The following is a 12,816-nucleotide window of genomic DNA, read 5'->3' on the forward strand; positions in this document are numbered from 1 at the left end:
CAGTGTAGATTCTCTTAAAGCTTTTGGTAGTTCTGATCTAATCTGTCACCTTCCCCAAAGGGAAGTAAGATATATTGTCACAAAGAAAGAGATAAGAACCAGTCCTGCAACTCTGTGCCATTGAGCTAGGTGGAACAGCGGCTTCTGTCCTCTCTAAAGGGCTTGGTGAACCCTCCTTATTCATTCATGATCTGGGTAATGTCAGCCTGCTAAAGCTCACTCATAAGTGTATTGGCATCTTCCATATCAATACATAGAGAAAATCTGTGTTCTTTTTACAGCTGCAAAACAGTCCATTTGTAGATGTATTTTGTTTAACCAGTTCACTACAAGTGGACTCTTTGGTTGTTTCCAAACTTTTGCTATTACCATGTACATAGGTCATTGCGTATAGTACAGGTATATCCACAGGGATTTCCCAGAATGGGTTTCTGGGTTAAAAGATATAAATCTACTTGTAATTTTGCTAGATATTAACAAACTGTCATAGGCTTTGACCTTTTGTATTTTTATCAGCAATATGTTTACGAGGGAAAAAGTTTATTAAGGGAAAAGGTAAAAACAAATGCTCAAGATGAAAATATTGTAGTCTAAACTGAAGGTTTAAGTTCCCTAACATTGTTGATTCATTTGTTAATCTCAGGTTTAGAATCACAGAATTTTGCACTGGGAAGGGAACTCAATGACTGTAACAGTTTCCTAGGGCTGCCATAACAAAATATCACAGACTGGTGGCTTATAACAATAGGAATTTATCGTCTCACAGTAGTAGTCTGAATTCAGGGTGTTGGCATATTCTCTAAGAAGGCTCTGGGGGAAGAATCTTCTTGTCTTTCAGCTTCTGGTAGCCCAGGTGTTCCATGGCTTGCAGATGCATTTTTGCCTGGCGGTAGTCCCTCTCCATCTGTCTCTCTTCTCTCTTTTATAAGGAGTCACTCTGATTAGTTTAAGATGCACCCTACTCCAGTATGATCTCATGTTAACTTAATTGCTAACATCTTCAGAGACCCTGTTTCCAAACAGGTCATGTTCATAGGTACAGAGGTTAGGACTTCTACATAAATTTGGGGGGGACACAGTTCAGTTCATAACAATGTTCAGCTCATTTTACAGACATGGAGATTGAGGCCAAGAGAGGTTAAGTGACTTGCCCAAATTCACATTGTAGGTTATTGCAAGGCCAGAATTAGAACCCAAATTGCCTGCTGTCTAGTGTTGTTTTCATTATACCAGATCTGCCAGTTGTTCCTTTGTTAGTTCTGTCTTCTTTGATATTTAGGAGCCCTGGTGGCACAGTAATTGAGCCCTGGTGGTGCAGTGGTTAAGAGCTACGGCTACTAACCAAAAGGTCAGCAGTTCGAATTTACCGGCTGCTCCTTGGAAATCCTATGGGGCAGTTCTTCTCTGTCCTGTAGGGTTGCTATGAGTCAGAATCGACTCAGTGGCAGCAGGTTTGGTTTTCGGCTATTATAATCAGACCTGTTTTTTCAGTGTGATCTCTCCAGCATAGATACTCCATGTAGCATTTTAAGGAGGGGTGCCATGATTAAAGCTGTATATCAGCTAGAGGTTTCAGCTCTTACAACTTACTTCACTAATTTCAAACAAATGATTGTTGTCAGGATAGGAAATGGACATGTGAGTGAAGCTAGTTTGTTTGAAAATGAAAGATAGCAATTGTCACTGCTAAGGTAGGTTTGACTCATGCTAATGATAAGGAAAACTATTCTCACAAGTATGGAATATCCATAAATTGTATTCTTAGGAGTGATTGAATAAAAGAATATCTACCTATTGGGTAGGAAATACAGAAAAATGTTAACCAATGAGCATCTTTGATGTAATTCTTTAAAAGTATCAGTGATTCATCTGTTGGAACTAATTATCAGTTAAGGTGTGGAAAACTAAGACAAAGTAATGTTAGTGTGACTTGTTCAAGTCCTGACAGTTACAAATATTTAAATTACCAAGACTTGGGAAAATTTAAGTGAGAAGAGGTAAATACACATTTAGTCATTTCAGTAGTCAATTTCTGTGTCTCTTGAACATGAAATTTTCTCAATCCTCTAAAACCAAACCAAACCCATTGCTGTCAAGTCCATTCTGACTCATGGCGACCCCATGTGTTACAGAGTAGAACTACTCCATAGAGTTTTCTTGGCTGTTATCTTATGTAAGTAGTCCTCCTGGACTTTCTTCCATGGGGCTGTTGGGTGGATTTGAACCAAATAGTTTCAGCCTACCTCCCTAGGTAGAGCGAATTGCTTATTCCTTTGTGTGCTCTTATCCTTTTATATATACTCCTATAATAACACTTCTCAAATGGTGTTTACATACTTTCCTTCTTAAAGGCAGTGTCATGGGTTGAGTTTTGTCCCCCAAAAATATCTGTCAACTTGGCTATGGTTGTGTAATCTAATGTGATTTCCTTATGTGTTATAAACTCTATCACTATGATGAGGTTATGTGTGATCTCCTTATGTGTTGTAAACTCTGTCTCTATGATGAGGTTACACTGATAAGGTTTACAAGATTCGATAGTGTCTTAATCCAATCTCTTTTGAGATATAAAAGAGAGAAGCAAGCAGAGACACATGGGAACCTCATACCACCAAGAAAGCAGTGCTGGGAGCAGAGCGCATCCTTTGGACCTGAGGTTCCTGCTCGGAGAAGCTCCTGGACCAAAGGAAGATTGATGACACAAACCTTCCTCCAGAGCCAACAGAGAAAGCGTTCCCCTGGAGCTGACGCCCTGAATTTGGACCTGTAGCCTACTGGACTGTGACAGAATAAACTTCTTTTTGTTGAGGGCATCCACTCGTGGTACTTCTGTTAGAGCGGCACTAGATGACTAAGACAGAAGTTGGTACCGAGAGTGGGGTGCTGCTCTAACAGATACCTAAAATGTGGAAGCAGTTTTGAAACTGTGAATGGATAGAGGTGCGGCAGTGGCAGAGGACCAGTAGCCGCAGAGAACCTGCAGCAGCAGAGAAGTGGCAGCGGCAGAGAACCAGCAGCAGCAGAACCAGGAGACCAGTGCAAGACGGCACTGGAACCGACCCATGGAGAGAGCTGAGTGCCTGTGCACCGGAGGCTTCCTGGCAGAGTGGGGTGCCTTTGGGCACTTATTGGTGGAGCTAGGCTTGCTGACCCACGGAGCAAGGGAGCTGACTGCCTGTGCACAGGAGGCTTCCTGGAAGAGTGGGGTGCCTCCGGGCACTTACCGGTGGAGCTACGGAGCTTTGGAACACTTGTCCCAGCAGGGCAGATGTAGTTGTGAGGCCCAAGGAGCCAAGAGGGCAAGGAACCAGGAAACAGAAGCTGAAGAGACAAAGGACACAAGAAGCCAAGCTACCTCAGTCTCAAAAGGTATGGCCATGACCTCAAGGGTTTCAAAGGGTGGAGTCATGGCCTCTGGTGTTTCTAGGGGTGGAGTTGTCACTCCAATGGACTAGGAGAATAGTGCACCTGAAGTGGAGGTTGCAGAGTTGCTGTCCCAGTGGGCCTGGAAGGCGGAGCTGAAGCCCATGGCCGAGGGGCCTCCACTAAGAATCCTAGAGTCTAGAGGGCAGGGCTATTGTGTGAACAGTCTCAGAGAACAGAAGATTATTTTCAAAGCCTTGAGGGCTGATGTAATGTGTTCTGCTGACTTGCTTAGTGCCTGTTGTCCCTTCTTCTCCTCCAGTTTCTCCCTTTTGTAATGGAAATGTCTAGTTTGTGCCTGTTCTGCCATTGTATCTTTGGAAGCAGATAACTTGTATTCTGGATTTTACAGATGAAGAGGAATTTTTGGATTTTGGACTTGGAGTTCATTTAAGACTTCTGTTACAATATGATGGGGTGAATATGTTTTGCATGTGGCAAGGACATGAATTTTGGGGGCCCAAAGGGTGGAGTGTCATGGATTGAATTGTGTCCCCCAAAAATATCTGACTAGATGACTAAGGCAGAGACCATGTTTTGTTCATTTTTATATGCTCCAATGTAGTTGACATTGTAGCACATGGTTATATTCGTAAATGTTTGTTGGATAAATTAATAGATGAATAAAAAAATGCAGTTGTAAATTAAGGTTTTTAAGTTAAATTATACATTTGGAGAGTTCCTTATTTAAAGGAAGTCTTTTGATACTACAAGTATTCATTATATAATCTCATTTTAAGAATTTTGTGTATTTTAATTTTTCTTAAATCTTGTCATTCCATAGATTTCCATCAGTTAGAATTTTAGAGTTGAATGATATGTGAGGAAAAGGAAAATGATTTTTGTGTGTTAAAGTATTTTTTGTGTGTTACTTCTACTTGAAATACCACACTTTTAAAAACATCCAGATATTATGATGTTATTATTAAAGAAGATAAACAATTAAAAGGAACATGAAGTTAAAATGAACTAAATAATTATTAATATAACAAGCAGTCGATTACTGTATTTTCATTTAGCATTTCTGGGCACTGAGGAAGATTTCAAAGCATGAACTCTTTCCTGCCTGGGTGTCCCGGTATCTTTTGAGATTGAAGAGGTAAGATAATGTAATCACTTTCAAAAAAGCACATAATATACAGTGAAACCTGTGAGAGCCAGAACTTGATGGAACTGCCTTGTTTGTCTGGGCCTCACAAGTTTTCTTGTGACAGGTGCAGTCTTTCCACTTTTCTGTTGCTTATTTTAGTGGAAAATATTTTCATTTTGCACAGGTCCACTTTGCACAGGTTCTAGTTTTCGCAGGTTTTACCGTATTGTTTTAGCATTTTCAACATACCAAATTCCTCTCTTCCTTTCCATTTTCTTTTTAAAGACACATTTATTCAGCATCATGATCAGACTATTACATTTAGCAATCAACAGCATGCGTGCAAAAAAAAAAAATCTACATTAAAACCCTTTGTTGGAATGCTTTACACTTTCCACAGAACAGAAACTAAAATAACCTGTTATAAAATTAGTCACAAATACAGTCCTCGAGTTTTTTGCCCATACACATGAGTATTGTCTAAGACATGTCTTCTTTGTAGCAGCTAGGCCCTGCCACCACTGTGCTTGGCTGAGTTCACAAATCTGCTGTAACCTGTAGCTTCCCTGTCACTTCTCTATCTCTCCTCTCCTGCCAAGCTTCGTTTCCTGGCAGTCATTAAAACCTTCTGCTACTGCCATAGCTACAGCTGCTGCTTCAACTACCACAGCCACCTTAGTTTTGTGGTTTGTCAAAGTATTGACCTCTACCACCATAAGGGCCAGAGCTTCTGCTTCCAAACTTTCCTCCCTACATGGGTCCAAAATTTGAAGACTGGTTGTTTTAATTGCCAAAATCATTGTCACTTCCACCACCTCCAAAATTGCTTCCACTACTACTGCGAAAGCAACCTCCACCTCCTCTGTTGTTATAGCTGCCCCTCCCACCATAGCCACTGCCCTGGTTTCCATAACCCTGCCCACCACTTCCATAGCCTCTGCTTCCTCCAGGGTAACCAGGACCACCTCCTCCATAACCACCATCATTACCAAATCCGTTATAACCATCCCCACTGCCCCCATATCCACCACCACCACGACTGCCACCAAAGCCACCTCACCACTGAAGTTTCCTCCATGACCTTCGTTCCCACCAAAACCACCTCCACGGCCACCACCAGTTTCTAGAACCACTTCGACCTCTTTGGCTGGATGAGGCACTGGCCATCTCTTGCTTTGACAGGGCTTTCCTTACTTCACAGTTGTGTCCATTCACAGTATGGTATTTTTGAATGACAGTTTTTATCTACAGAGTCATGGTCATCAAAAGTAACAAAAGCAAAGGCCCTCTTTTTGCCACTGCCTTGGTCAGTCATGATTTCAGTCACTTCAGTTTTCCCATACTACTCAAAATAATCTCTTAGGTGATGTTCTTCAGTGTTTTATTAAGGCCACAACAAAGATCTTTTTCACAGTTAAATGGGCACATGGTCTTTGAGAATCTTCTCATGAGACAGCCCTCTTTGGTTCCACAACTGTTCCATCCACCTTGTGTGGCCTTGGATCCATGACTGCATCCACCTCCTCCACAGTAGAATAAGTGACAAACCCAAAGTCTCTGGAGCGCTTCGTATTTGGATCTCTCATTACCACACAGTCCATGAGTGTCCCCCATTGCTCATAATGGCTCCTCAGACTCCCGTCTGTTGTTTCAAAGCTCAAACCTCCAATGAAGAGTTTCTGTAGCTGTTCAGGCTCTTTAGGAGACTCTGACTTAAACATGACAGCAGTGGAAAGAAAGACTTTAACTATGCTTCCTTGGCGGCGACCACAAGCAGAAAGCCCCTTCCGTTTTTCAACATTTCCTTTTTATTCTTAGGTAACTGTGCACTGATTGAGACATCTATAGTAACACCTCACTCATCTGATCACCTCAGCTCTCTGATACCACACCTCCAGGGTTGCCCAAGCCCAGGCACTGAAGTTCTGAAGGAGACCTCCTCAGGCATTCATCCAATGTCTGTTTATTTTCATATCTTATAGAGTTGTAATAAGTTATTTTGCTTCATAACTTACAATGAATTAGAAGCAGCAAACATGAAAGAGTGAAGAAGTTGTAGGTAGTGGCCATGGAGGGAGAAGGAAGAGACAGGAGCAAATAGCCCCTCACCGTTCAATAGCCACTGAGGGCTGTTTATAATGGTGACCTTGAGTAATGAAGAGAAAATTGCATTATTTTCAGAAAACTATGTTTAAGACAGGAAAGTGTGTCATACTTTTTAGATTTTAGAAGGATTTTTTTTTAATTGGCAAAATAAAAGAAGGTTTAGTATTGTCTAAAATAGCTAAACAAGGTGGTATTTTATATATTGTTTAATCAGTGTTTTCTGTCTTCCTTTTATCCACTGTCTCTGTCTGATTTTTGACTGTTTTTTCTCAATATTTGTCTTGTGAAATAATTCCCTCCCTTTTGAATAAAAGATATAATTTGAGGAGATAGTGGTTAATTTTGTCTTTTGTTTTACTCATTTTTAGTAACATGAATGACTCAGATTCTAAAAGAAGAATGACAAGTAAGTATTCCTTTTGATTTGCTCAACTGTAAGAATTATCAAATAAAAGCAACTATTTTGCAACCAGAAAGCAGTTACTTAAAGGAACTGAGTTTTTTCTTTTTAAACTGGAGTAAATCTAGGTGAGTCTATCTTAGTTCCGCTGAAGTGTCAAGTATGGACTTTTCAGCAGATGATTTTTAACTTATCATAGTGTGTGATAGCTCTGCTTTCATAACTTTGCATAAAGTTAAAACAGTGCCGAAGCCTGGTAGAGAGATTGGAAGGTGGGTTTCTGGTATGGTAGAAAGAACATGGGTTTTGAAATCTGGTGGATGAATCTCATCTCTACCAGTATTAGCTGAGTGATCTTGGAAAAGATATTTAACTCTCTACATTGTAAGGCCCTTAGCTGTAGTAAAGTGAGAATGTTTTGCAGGTATGTTGTAATGATGAGCAATAATACATGTAAAGTATCTTGTCACAGTGCCTTGGCCATAATACATATCCAATAAGTGGTAGTTATAAGAATAATTCACATTTATGTGTTGATTTTCACTTTACCAAGTGATTTCATGCTTGGGCTAGAGAAGAAAAAAAATGGAAGTTAGTTCTTTTTGCAGTGTGAATTCTAGCAAGAGCAAAGAAGTTAAGACAGAAGTTGGTTGGATACTCCTGCTTTAGGACTTGTATAAGATTGCTGGTGTGTCATCAGGATGACTGACTCACATGGATGAAATAACGGTGTGCTAACTTTCCCTGCTAGGTTAGGGAATGGGATTGTTCTTTGAACTTGAGACATTGTTGTAGAAATAAAAGTAAGTTTAGTTTTTACAATTAAGTGAGTAATCTATTTGGGGTTCAGCATGCATTTAGTTGCCAGCCACTTTTGTTCATTTGGGCAATTATAGAGAATTTATAGGGCAGCTCAGAATATGGACTATCTTAGCAACCAAAAGAAAAAAGAAAATGTGGCAGTTTTTAGTGTTTGGATTGGCTTGGTTATGACAGGATGGATGAGATGTTAAAATGAAAGAAGTTTAGTGACCTCAAGGCTGCAGGTTGGGATCTGTTATTTTAGAGAATAAATAATGCTAAACAGTGTGCTCTCAAGGAAGGCAAAAATCGTTTTCCACAAAGGGCAATGGAGTTTTTTATTTTGGCTGGCTTCATAATAATAGTTCATTTAATTTTTAAAGTTACACTTCCATATATTATCATTATTACATATTTAATTGATATGTAAATGGAAATAAAAAATGGATTATACAAATTTCAGTTAACTGTGTGTGTATACCAGGGATATAGAATTAAAACTAAAAATTGGACAGGCATAAAAAATTATATAAGAAGAGCATACAGTTTACTGAAGTCTTTGAATAATACAGAAAAATTGATATGCTCCTGACAAGAGTGTACTGTCCTTAGAGAGGCAGCATACCATGGGCTCTAAAATTAGGCTAGCTGTGCTTGAGTTCTGCTTCTACCATTTATTTCCCAGATTATATTAAGCATGTCATTTAATACCTGTCTATTTCTATCTCTCCTTCTCTCTTTTGGTGTGTATATATTTTTAGGCTTTATTGAGTTATAATTTACATGCAATAAAATTCACTCATTTTAAGCATTTTAATTCAGTGATTTTTTTTATTAAACTTAAAAAAATATGCAATCATCACACACAATCCAGTTTTAGAACATTTCTATCCACTTGACCTCTCTTAACTTGTGTTTCCTCATCTATAAAATGTATTTATATCATGGGTTGTTGCACGAATTCAGTGAGATAATAATGGACACATAATAAGTACTACTCAATAAATATTAGCTCAAGTCAATAAAAATGGAAGTTAGTATTTTTTGCAATCTAGCAAGATCAAACAAGTTAAAACAAAAGGCTATTGGATACTCTATTATTAATAGGGTAGTTTGATAATCTTTGTCATAGGAATGTTGGGAATATTGGGATGAATATAATGCTTTTCAGAAAGTAGAAAGGCTAAAAATACATTGCCACTATATATTCTTTCAAAAGATTTAAAAAAAAAATCAGTAGTAGATTAGGGGAAGAAATGTTATTGAAAAAATTTTTTTTTTTTTTTAGAAATGTTCCAAGGTACAAGCAATGGAAACATCAAAAAATGACTGTTGCAGAAGTTCTTAAGAAATATTTTTAAAAAATTGTTTTTTATTGTACTTTAGGTGAAAGTTTACAGAACAAATAGTTTCTCATTAAACAGTCAGTACACATATTGTTTTATGACATTGGTTAACAACCCCACGACGTGTCAACACTGTCCCTTCTCAACCTTTTTTTTTTGGTGAAAATATACATAGCCAAAGTTATACCATTTCAAAAATTTCTACATGCACAATTCAGTGACACAGATTACATTCTTCCAGTTGTGCTGCTATTCTCACTTTAGATGAAGGTTTACAGAACAAAATAGTTTCTCATTAAACAGTACACATGTTGCCCTATGACAATGGTTAAGAACCCCACTACATGTCAACACTGTCCTTACTCAACCTTGGGTTCCCTATCACCAGCTTTCCTGTCCCCTTCTGCCTTCTAGTCATTGTCCCTGGACTGCTTGCTGTACCTCTTTAGTCCCGTTTTGTTTTATGGGGCTGACCACTCCCCAGCTGAACAGTGAACATCGGAAGTGACTTCACCACTGAGATAAAAGGGTGTCTGGGGGCCATACTCTCGGGGTTTCTCCAGTCTCTTTCAGGCCAGTAAATCTGGTCTTCTTTGTGTGTGTGTGAGAATTTGGTTCTACATCCTTCTCCAGCTCTGTCCAGAACCCTCTGTTGTGATCCCTGTCAGAGCAGTCAATGGTGGTAGCCGGGCACCATCTAGCTGTACTAGACTCAGTCTAGTGGAGGCCTTGGTAGCTGTGGTCCATTAGTCCTTTGGATTAAGAAATATTTTTTTAAAAATATTCAATATTTATTATTTTTAGGCCTCCAAATAGCTCTAAGATCGTAAGGCACCAGGTGGCATTGCTCATTTCTCTTTCGTGCCACACAGTGCCCAGCCCAGGATCATGTTAAAACTATGTTTAATGAATGCTGTTGACTACTGTGACACTTGGGACAACCATTGTTTTTATATTCAAAGAAAATGGTGTTTCTAATGGTGTTTACCCTGTGACTATAAAAATTGATAGGGGAAGTAGTCCTTTCTACAATTTCTAATGGAAAGAAGATCATCAGACTCCTAAGAGAAAACAATTGATGTCCCAAAATGAAATATTTAAAGCATGTTACCCTAACTAGCTCCAACATTATATGATTGGGTTGATATTGCTGGAGAGAGAAAAATAAATAAATGAAAGTCCTAAAATACCTGCATCTTCAATAAATTGGATTGATCATTATTCTGAAAAACCCATCAGTGTAATTTTCCTGCTTTTCTTTGTGCCACATAGTGAATTTGTGGCAGATACTTGCAAGAAAGGGAAAGAAAGGAACGAGAGAGAGAGGGAGGAAAGAAAAGTAAAGAGGAAAAGAAAATTAAAAATTGTGATGGTACAAATGTCTGTGAGAAGATTACTTTTGATAAACTTTGTTCTCATCTTGGTGTTGTGTATCCCTGTGATAGAAAGAAACCCCTGCTCTTGAAAATTTTCATTATAGAGGAATATGTGTGTATGCTTATACTTACGAACCACATCTAACAGAGTTTTTTGACTTTAGTTGGTTATGCCTTATACACATGAACAAAATTATGCATATGAATGTACTATATTTTGTGATTTTTATAAGTTTAAAATTTATACATGTGACATACTATGACAGTTTATCTGGTGAAGATATTCAAGCATCTTGATGTTACAATTTTCCAAAAGTCAAAATATATCACATAATTCTACCTTATACAGTAAAACCTGCAAAAGCTGGAACCTGTGTAAGGCAGAAATCTGTCAGAGAAGGAAAACGCATATATTTTCCACTAATAGAGAGTGATAGAAAAGTGGTAAACTGCATCCTGTCAAAGGCAGAAAACTATGTTACTGGGAAAAACAAGGCAGCCCCACCAAGTTCTGGCTGTCACAGGTTTCACTGTATCAGTTGATGAAAGCCAAGCATTCTTTTGGGGCTCTTTTAGTGGATTTTACTTTTTTTTTTATTAAATACACATTGGAATCTGTTTTAAATTGCTTTTAGTTGTTAAAAACTTTCAAAACATGAAGAGGCTCCAAAATGGAAATATCTTGTTTTTAACATATTTCACACAGTTTGCTACTTGGATTTTCCCCAAAGGTATTTATTTCATTAATTATTAAAATGTATTTTAAGTGATTCTGCCTTGAGCAGTCTGATGATACTGTAAATATTTTTGGCTCTTCCTTCATAAAGGGCCTCTTTACTAACTTGGGTTAGGAAGCTTTGTATAGAACCTAGAAAGTAATAGGAGAAGGTGAACACCAGGAGATAAAGATCTTTTTTCTCTATCTTGTTTGCTTCTTCCTAGAGTTTATTATATCACTCTGGTTTATCTTTGTAAAGAGAGTCTGGGAGCATAATTTATAGTAATTATGTAGAAGCTCCTGGAGGAATTAGAATTAAATCTTCTGACACTTTTACTTGTCATACTTAGTTATTTAATTAGCTGTGGTCAGCTGATTAGAACACAGCTATTTAGAGCTCAGTGTCAGTTAAGTTGAAATAATGGGTTTGAGCCTCACTACTGAATACAGCCCTAGGCCTAAGATATAGACCTCCTAATTTGCTGCCTTGCAAACAGCGTGCCATTGATCATGAGGGGAATGAATTGGTCTGGACTAGAGCTGGCGCGACACAAACTTACCATCACTTTTGGAAAATAACACAAAAAGAATATCTGACTGATTGCAAGTCAGAAACATTTCCTTTGTGTCCTAAGGACAAACACGCAAAAGAAATTAAACAAGATCATTTGGGAAAAATGCTGTCAGTTACAGTAATAGTATAAATTTAAATTGTGGCCCTCAAATACATACAGTAAAACCTGTGAAAGCCAGAACCTGTGTAAAGCGGAAACCTGTCAGAGAAGGAAAACTAAAATATTTCTCACTAAATAGAGAGCCATAGAAAAATGATGACTGCACCCTTTCAAAGGTGGAAAACTTGCAAGACCCGGAAAAACAAGGCAGTCCTGTCAAGTTGTGGTTCTCGCAGGTTTCACTGTATTTCAAACCTGACCTCCTGTGGATCATAGAATAAAACATAAATTTCCTAAGTTATCCTTTTCCTGGGACATCAAAAAAGGGAAGAAAAAAATTGTTATATATAGAATAATTTTTTCTCTTAGATTTATTTTAATAACTGCTTAAGAATATATGAGAATATGATTTATTCTTATTTGTATATATTTTTATTGAATTGGATATGTGATAAATAGAACTCCCATTTTCTAGTTTCTTCACCAGTCCATTGTAGATTAGTTGAGCTTAATAATTTGAAATGTTCAGATTTTTATTGCCATTGGGTTTGCTGAATTTCCGATATGTTAATATTTTTCCATTGAATGGTAGCAATGGCATGATTTATTTCAGATTGTGAGGTGCTCAGTAATACCTTGTCTTAAATCTCCTTTCCCAGCACTAAATTCATTTATTCAGTAAATATACATAAAGCCTCTATTAGGTACCTTTTTACCTCAGTCACATTGTTTAAAGCTGAAGCCTAAAGATGAATTAGATTCTGTCCTTAAATAGCCTATAACCTGTGAATCAGTGATTATTGAATTATATGGAATGCTGGTTGGACTTTTGATTGGACACAATCCTTATTAACCCACTTGCTTAAAATTTTATCCCCAAAA

The 12,816-nt window shown here is 38.0% G+C and overlaps 2 pseudogenes; one reads left to right on the plus strand and one right to left on the minus strand.

Moving 5' to 3' along the window:
* LOC105756496 (UPF0061 protein ETA_18310-like) overlaps nucleotides 1-12,816 on the plus strand; it is a 67,808-nt pseudogene that overhangs the window by 50,646 nt on the left and 4,346 nt on the right.
* On the minus strand, nucleotides 4,505-9,087 carry LOC111821274 (heterogeneous nuclear ribonucleoprotein A1 pseudogene; annotated as a pseudogene).

The sequence above is a fragment of the Trichechus manatus genome, unplaced genomic scaffold (genome assembly GCF_000243295.1).
Source record: "Trichechus manatus latirostris isolate Lorelei unplaced genomic scaffold, TriManLat1.0 scaffold00075, whole genome shotgun sequence".
NCBI classification, from domain to species: Eukaryota; Metazoa; Chordata; class Mammalia; order Sirenia; family Trichechidae; genus Trichechus; species Trichechus manatus.